Source organism: Nycticebus coucang, chromosome 2 (assembly GCF_027406575.1).
Source record: "Nycticebus coucang isolate mNycCou1 chromosome 2, mNycCou1.pri, whole genome shotgun sequence".
NCBI classification, from domain to species: domain Eukaryota; kingdom Metazoa; phylum Chordata; class Mammalia; order Primates; family Lorisidae; genus Nycticebus; species Nycticebus coucang.
The window spans coordinates 96,197,684-96,206,123 of NC_069781.1; the positions used below are offsets into that span (position 1 = coordinate 96,197,684).

Genomic DNA, 8,440 nt, shown 5'->3' on the forward strand with positions numbered 1-8,440 from the left:
TTTTGTCTGATTGAAAATATGCAAATATCCTTTCCCATTGTGTAGGTTGTCTCTTTGCTTTGGTTATTGTCTCCTTAGCTGTACAGAAGCTTTTCAGTTTAATGATGTCCCATTTGTTTACTTTTGTTGTTGTTGCAATTGCCATGGCAGTCTTCTTCATGAAGTCTTTCCCCAGGCCAATATCTTCCAGTATTTTTCCTATGCTTTCTTGGAGGATTTTTATTGTTTCATGCCTTAAATTTAAGTCCTTTATCCATCTTGAATCAATTTTTGTGAGTGAGGAAAGGTGTGGGTCCAGTTTCAGTCTTTTACATGTAGACATCCAGTTCTCCCAACACCATTTATTGAATAGGGAGTCTTTCCCCCAAGGTATGTTCTTGTTTGGTTTATCAAAGATTAGGTGGTTGTAAGATGTTAGTTTCATTTCTTGGTTTTCAATTCGATTCCAAGTGTCTATGTCTCTGTTTTTGTGCCAGTACCATGCTGTCTTGAGCACTATGGCTTTGTAGTACAGACTAAAATCTGGTATGCTGATGCCCCCAGCTTTATTTTTGTTACAGAGAACTGCCTTAGCTATACGGGTTTTTTTCTGGTTCCATACAAAACGCAGAATCATTTTTTCCAAATCTTGAAAGTACGATGTTGGTATTTTGATAGGAATGGCATTGAATAGGTAGATTGCTTTGGGAAGTATAGACGTTTTAACAATGTTGATTCTTCCCATCCATGAGCGTGGTATGTTCTTCCATTTGTTAATATCCTCTGCTATTTCCTTTCTGAGGATTTCATAGTTTTCTTTATAGAGGTCCTTCACCTCCTTCGTTAGGTATATTCCCAGGTATTTCATTTTCTTTGAGACTATGGTGAAGGGAGTTGTGTCCTTAATTAGCTTCTCATCTTGACTGTTATTGGTGTATACAAAGGCAACTGACTTGTGGACATTGATTTTATATCCTGAAACATTACTGTATTTTTTGATGACTTCTAGGAGTCTTGTGGTTGAGTCTTTGGGGCCCTCTAAGTATAAGATCATGTCATCAGCAAAGAAGGAGAGTTTGAGCTCCTCTGCTCCCATTTGGATGCCCTTTATTTCCTTGTCTTGCCTAATTGTATTGGCTAGAACTTCCAGCACTACGTTGAATAGTAAAGGTGACAGAGGACAACCTTGTCTGGTTCCAGTTCTAAGAGGAAAAGCTTTGAGTTTTACTCCATTCAGTAAAATATTGGCTGTGGGTTTGTCATAGATAGCTTCAATCAGTTTTAGAAATGTGCCACCTATGCCTATACTCTTCAGTGTTCTAATTAGAAAAGGATGCTGGATTTTATCAAATGCTTTTTCTGCATCTATTGAGAGGATCATGTGATCTTTATTTTTGCCTCTGTTAATATGGTGGATAATGTTTATAGACTTGCGTATGTTAAACCAGCCTTGCATCCCTGGGATGAAGCCTACTTGATCATGATGAATGACTTTTTTGATGATAAACTGTAATCTATTGGCTAGGATTTTGTTGAGGATTTTTGCATCTATGTTCATGAGTGAGATTGGTCTGAAATTCTCCTTTTTGTTTGTATCTTTTCCTGGTTTTGGTATCAGGGTGATGTTTGCTTCATAGAATGTGTTGGGGAAGATTCCTTCTTCCTCAATTTTTTGGAATAATTTCTGCAGTACAGGAATAGGCTCTTCCTTGAAGGTTTGATAGAATTCTGGTGTGAAGCCATCTGGACCAGGGCATTTTTTGGTTGGAAGATTTTTTATTGTTTCTTTGATCTCGGTGCTTGAAATTGGTCTGTTCAGGAGCTCTATTTCTTCCTGGCTAAGTCTAGGGAGAGGGTGTGATTCCAAATATTTATCCCTTTCCTTCACATTGTCAAATTTCTGGGCATAGAGTTTCTGGTAGTATTCAGAGATGATCTCTTGTATCTCTGTGGGATCAGTTGTTATTTCCCCTTTATCATTTCTCATTGAGGTTACTATTCTATTCCTCGTTAGTCTGGCCAATGGTTTATCTATTTTATTTATTTTTTGAAAAAACCAACTCCTGTTTCATTAATTTTCTGAATGATTCTTTTGTTTTCAATTTCATTGATCTCTGATTTGATTTTGGATATTTCTTTTCTTCTACTGAGTTTAGGCTTAGATTGTTCTTCTTTTTCCAATTCCATAAGATCTCTTGTGAGATTGTTGATGTGCTCTCTTTCTGTTTTTCGAATGTAGGCATCTAAAGCGATGAATTTTCCTCTCAAAACTGCTTTTGCAGTATCCCACAGGTTTTGGTAGCTTGTGTCTTCATTGTTGTTATGCTCAAGGAAGTTAATGATTTCCTGTTTTATTTCTTCCTGCACCCATCTGTTATTCAACAGAAGATTGTTTAATTTCCATGCCTTTGGGTGGGGTCGAGCATTTTTGTTAGAGTTGAGTTCCACCTTTAGTGCCTTATGGTCTGAGAAGATACAAGGTAAAATTTCAATTCTTTTGATTCTGTTGGTATTTGTTTTGTGTCCCAGGATATGATCAATTTTGGAGAATGTTCCATGGGGTGATGAGAAGAATGTATATTCTTTATCTTTGGGGTGGAGTGTTCTATATGCGTCTGTCAAGCACAGTTGTTCTAGGGTCTCATTTAAATTCTTATATCTTTGTTTAATTTCTGTTTAGAGGATCTGTCCAGCTCTGTAAGAGGAGTGTTAAGGTCCCCTGTTATTATGGTATTATCAGATATCATATTGCTCAGACTGAGTAAGGTCTGTTTCAAGAATCTGGGAGCATTCAAATTGGGTGCATAGATATTTAGAATTGAAATGTCTTCTTGTTGTATTTTTCCCTTGACCAATATAAAGTGACCATTTTTGTCCTTTTTGACTTTAGTTGCTTTAAATCCACATGTATCTGAAAATAAGATTGCAACTCCTCTTTTCTTGTGAATTCCAGTTGCCTGAAAAATTGTCTTCCAATCCTTGACTCGGAGCTTTAATTTGTCTTTTGAAGCCAGGTGTGTTTCTTGCAGACAGCAAATAGATGGCTTGTGTGTTTTAATCCAGTCAGCCAGTCTACGTCTCTTCAGTGGGGAATTCAAGCCATTAACATTTATTGAGATAATTGATAAGTGTGGTAGTATTCTATTCGTCTTATTTGGTGAGAGTCCATTGCTTAGTTTTATCTTTTGCATCAGTGTGGAGGTTAGGTTCTGTCCTTTAATTTCTGAGTTCTTACTTTGATGCTGATCCATTGTGGTGGTCAGTGTGCAGAACAGGTTGAAGTATTTCCTATAGAGCTGGTCTTGTTGTGGCGAATTTCCTCAATGTTTGTATATCCGTAAATGATTTGATTTCTCCGTCAATTTTGAAGCTTAGCTTAGCAGGGTACAGAATTCTGGGCTGGAAATTGTTCTGTTTAAGTAGATTAAAGGTAGATGACCATTGTCTTCTTGCTTGGAAAGTTTCATTAGAGAAGTCTGTGGTCACTCTGATGGATTTGCCCCTGTAGGTCAACTGGCGCTTACTCCTGGCAGCTTGCAGAATCTTTTCTTTTGTCTTGACTTTGGACAGGTTCATCACAATGTGTCCTGGAGAAGCTCGGTTAGAGTTGAGGCGACCTGGGGTCCGATAGCCCTCTGAAAGCAGTGTGTCAGAATCTTTGGTGATATTTGGGAAATTTTCTTTTATAATATTCTCTGGTATGGCTTCCATTCCTCTGGGGCATTCTTCTTCCCCTTCTGGAATTCCTATAACTCGTATGTTGGAACGCTTCATAAAGTCCCATCATTCTGACAGTGAACGTTCTGCTTTCTCTCTTTTCTTTTCTGCCTCTTTTACTATCTGAGTTATCTCAAGAACTTTGTCTTCTACCTCTGAAATTCTTTCTTGTGCATGGTCTAACCTGTTGCTGATACTTTCCATTGCATCTTTAAGTTCCCTAATTGACTGTTTCAGTTCCTTCAGCTCTGCTATATCCTTTTTATATTCTTCATATCGTTCATCTCTTATGTGATTCTGTTTTTGGATTTCCTTTTGGTTATTTTCCACTTTATTAGCAGTTTCCTTCATTGTTTCCATGATTTCTTTCATTGTTTTCAACATGTGTATTCTAAATTCCCTTTCTGTCATTCCTAGCATTTCTTCATAGGTGGAATCATCTGCAGTAGCTACCTCATGGTCCCTTGGTGGGGTTGTTCTGGACTGGTTCTTCATTTTGCCTGGGGTTTTCTGCTGGCTCTTCCTCATGAGTGGTTTCTTCTATCTGTTTCCTTGCCCTAATTTTCCTTTTACTTCCTCTTGCTCTTTAAGTTCTCGTGTCTGTGGAAGTTGCGGGCAGGTTTAGACTGATTGAACACACGCGACCACTTGCCGGTTTTCCACTGTTTTAGTCCTCCTCTTGGGGTCCAGAAGTCTCTCGCTGACTCCCTGTATCTGCACAGGGGTGATGATAGGCAGATCCCACCAGCCAGAGATGCCTGGAGTTCTGTCTCCCCAGACTCATGGTGCCCAGATGCAAGAAAGCTGTTACTCGGCTGCCATCTTGCTCCGCCTCCTTGGATGACTATTCTTTCTTGCACTGGGCTCCTCGGGGGCGCGGTATGGGGATGCTGCCGAGTCCCAGCCGGGACCGCAGGGGTGAGGGCAGGTAACGGGTGGTGACGGGTGGGTGTGCGTTCCGAGCCTCCGAGTCCAGGAAGGGGGCCTGATTTTTAAAATTTCTATTATGTCAACAGCCCTTCCGGAAAAATAGTGGAGAAAGAAGAATATTTTAAATTATTCAAACCTGATTGGCAAAAGAAGGGAGGGCATGAGGTGGGATCTTACCTAACATGCATTGTGAGGGTGTACAACATGTCCCCTGGGTGAGGGGCTATTTTACAAACGGAACTGTACCCTGGAAGTGAGAAAATGTAACCTAAAAATTTGTACCTTCATATTAATTTGAAATAAAAAACATATTAAAAAATATCAAGCCAGGGCGGCGCCTGTGGCTCAGTGAGTAGGGCGCCGGCCCCATATGCCGAGGGTGGCGGGTTCAAACCCAGCCCCGGCCAAACTGCAACCAAAAAATAGCCGGGCGTTGTGACGGGTGCCTGTAGTGGGAGGCTGAGGCAAGAGAATCGCGTAAGCCCAAGAGTAGAGGTTGCTGTGAGCCTTGTGACGCCATGGCACTCTACCCGAGGGCAGTACAGTGAGACTCTGTCTCTACAAAAAAAAAAAAAAAATCAAGCCAAAATCCTCTTTGATTTGAACCTCTTCTGGTAGAATAAGGCTTTCACGTGTCCTTGGAGGAAAGAATTCAAAAATTGGATTTTAATGGAGCTGAGTTTATCAAGATTGGAGAGTGGGAGCCATGAATGAAATGTTTGTGTGGATAGTAATGAAGTATTTACCTATAGGAGCCGGCTGTTTGTATGTGCTCTTCTACAATTTACTTGGTACTTGAAGGGAAAAATGTTGTCATGGCAACAGTGTAACAAACAAGACAGAATTGGGTACACATGAATCATGACTTTATATGCAAGGCAAAGAAGCAAATGTTCTCCTGTTATGGCTGGATTTATATTGCTAAAAAATTACAGCAAACATTTTAATGAGGTTTTCTTATTGTTTCACATGAAAAAAACGAGGGAAGCGTATAGGGGGATGGAAGGTGTGGATTATATTTACAATATTTCTGTAATGTTACCCGGCAGGGCACAGGTCTATTGCCTCAGACTCACGTGTTGGTATCCTGGCCTATTTGATGGAACGGTACTTGACGTGGTCTCTGTCTCAGAACATACCGTCAAGGAGTTCACACACACACACAGACACGGAAAGAAGCTGTCTTCTTACCTGGTTGATAGAGCCACTACATAAATCATTCCACTAGGGTGGGAGACAGCGTGTGCCATCCTGCACCCATGGTTCTAAGGGCACTATGGCGGTCCTTCATGAAGGGCAAGAAAGCCTGCTCGACAGGGCTCTCCTGCTTGACAGAGCAAATTTGAGTGCAATTGTGATTCTGTGGGAATCTCATCTTTGAGTTCTGTGAAGAGACTCCATGCGTAGGCCCTGCAATCATGTAGATTCATTGGTTTTGGTTATAATCATATATGATACCTTGCTCCAACAAGTGGGCCATGTTCTGAGGCTGGAAAATGATTATTTTGTGAGCACTTTCTGGATAAAATGATACAGAGCTTCAAGTACTGATAGGCTGCCTTTGGCTGTGAGTCGTAAGTCAGTGGTTATCAGACTTGACCCTGCAATAGTCACCTGGAGGCATGTTAAAATGCAAACGGCTGGGTCCCTCCCCTAGAATTGTAAAGTTTGTATTTTTCTTTTCTTTTCTTTTTTTTTTGTAGAGACAGAGTTTCACTTTATTGCCCTCGGTAGAGTGCCGTGGTGTCACACAGCTCACAGCAACCTCCAACTCCTGGGCTTAGGCAATTCTCCTGCCTCAGCCTCCCAAGTAGCTGGGACTACAGGCGCCCACCACAACGCCCAGCTATTTTTTTTGTTGTTGTTGTTGCAGTTTGGCTGGGGCTGGGTTTGAACCCACCACCCTCGGTACATGGGGCCGGCGCCCTGCTCACTGAGCCACAGGCGCCGCCCTAAAGTTTGTATTTTCACAAAAGGTCCCAAATGATGTTGAGGCTGTGGGTCTGGGGACTACACTCTGGGAACCACTGTTTTAGCTAAAAATTCACCTGAAAACATAGGAACATTGGTCTTATGGTTTCCTTTTTACTTCCCAATAAGTGGCTGGACAGTAATTCAAGGTCTCCAGTGGAAAAGAAGGCTGAAGCTGAGATTTAATTGTTTTAGGTAAATTTGATGAAAAAGTGATTAAGAAAAGGATACTCATCTGTCCCAGGCAGCACAGAAGGGGCTATTTTCAGAATTTTTCTGTAATTGAGGACTGTTGAAAATGGAGATGTAATAATGTTCTTCTCAGAGAATTAGACCTCAACTAGCAATATTGGCATCACAGGAAAGCTTATTAGAAATGCAAAATTTCATGCCCTACCCCAGATCTTAATCAGAATAACATTCTAAGCTTCCAGAGTGATTGTACACACAATAAGATTTGAAAAGCCTTGCTGTAAGAGACAGACTGCCACTTTATTTATTTATTTAATTGTTATTATTATTTTTTGAAACAGAATCTCACTATGTTGCCCTCAGTAGAGTGCTGTGGCATCACAGCTCACAGCCACCTCTAACTTTTGGGCTTAAGTGATTCTTTTGCCCCAGACTCCCAAGTAGCTGGGACTATAGGTGCCTGCCACAACGCTTGGCTATTTTTTTGTTGTAGTTGTCATTGTTGTTTAGCAGTCCTGGGCCAGGTACAAACTAACCTGCCTTGGTGTATGTGGCCGGCGCCCTAACCACTGAGCTATGGGTGCCAAGCCATAGACTGCCACTTTAGAGGTCAAGATACCCAAGTTTTAGTCCAAGTTGTGCCCTTGCCCAGCCATATAGCCACAGTAGGGCTTCAGGGGATGGGCTGGTGGTAGGTTACTGACCTACAAGTTTCCTTTCAGATCTGGGTGTTATAATTCTCAATCACTGCCCAGCAGGTCCAACTTGCTCTGCCATTTTAGAAGACTTCTGAGCAGCACCCCCCCCACCCCACCCGTCACCCCCGCCTCTGACCTCCTTCCTTCCTTCTGCTGCCTCCACATCCCTGGTAGCTTGTGTGAACTGCATAAGGATAGTGTGCTGAGGACGTGACATCACGCCATGTACCTGAACTCCTGAGAGCCCACTGTGTAATCTCTCATTTGGAACTAAACCAAGAGCAACCTGGGGAAAGTACACCCAGTCTGATAGCACTGATAATAAAGCCCTTGTCTTGAGTAGCCTTTGAAAAGCAGCTGGAGCAGCCTCTGTGCTTTAGCCACCCTTTTGGTAAGTCACATTACTTCAATAACAACAACACATCATGTCAGTCAATGCTGGACCACATATGTGACAGTGGGTCCATAAAATTGTAATATAGTATTTTTTAATCTTATGTTTAAATATGTTTAGATACACAAATACTTATCATTGTGTTACATTGCCTACAGTTTTCAGTACAGTAACATGTTGTACAGTTTGTAGCCTAGGAACAATAGGCTGGACCATCTAGGTTTGTGTAAATCTGTTCTATGATGTTTACAGCAGTGATGAAGTTGCCTAAGGATGCATTTCTCAGAATGTATCCCTGTTGCTAAGCGACACTGGCTATACTTACTTTTCACACAGAGACATCCCCCAAGCTAGTAAAATGCCATCTTTAGGAAATCTGAAGGTTTCTGCTGTACTGAGGCATTAAAATAAAATGACATGCGTTTTTCAGATTTGAAATATGAATTAATGTAAAGTGAACTGGAAAGATGTCTAGTGGCCCAAATTAATACTAATAAAAAGGATCTCATATGGGAATGTTTACTTAAGAGGACAAACTATTTTTAAAGACTTCAGACAT

General features: G+C 41.2%; 1 pseudogene; it reads right to left on the reverse strand.

Moving 5' to 3' along the window:
* LOC128597789 (nucleophosmin-like) overlaps window positions 1-7,704 on the reverse strand; it is a 67,244-nt pseudogene extending 59,540 nt beyond the window's left edge.
* Between the last annotated feature and the right edge of the window lie 736 nt (window positions 7,705-8,440).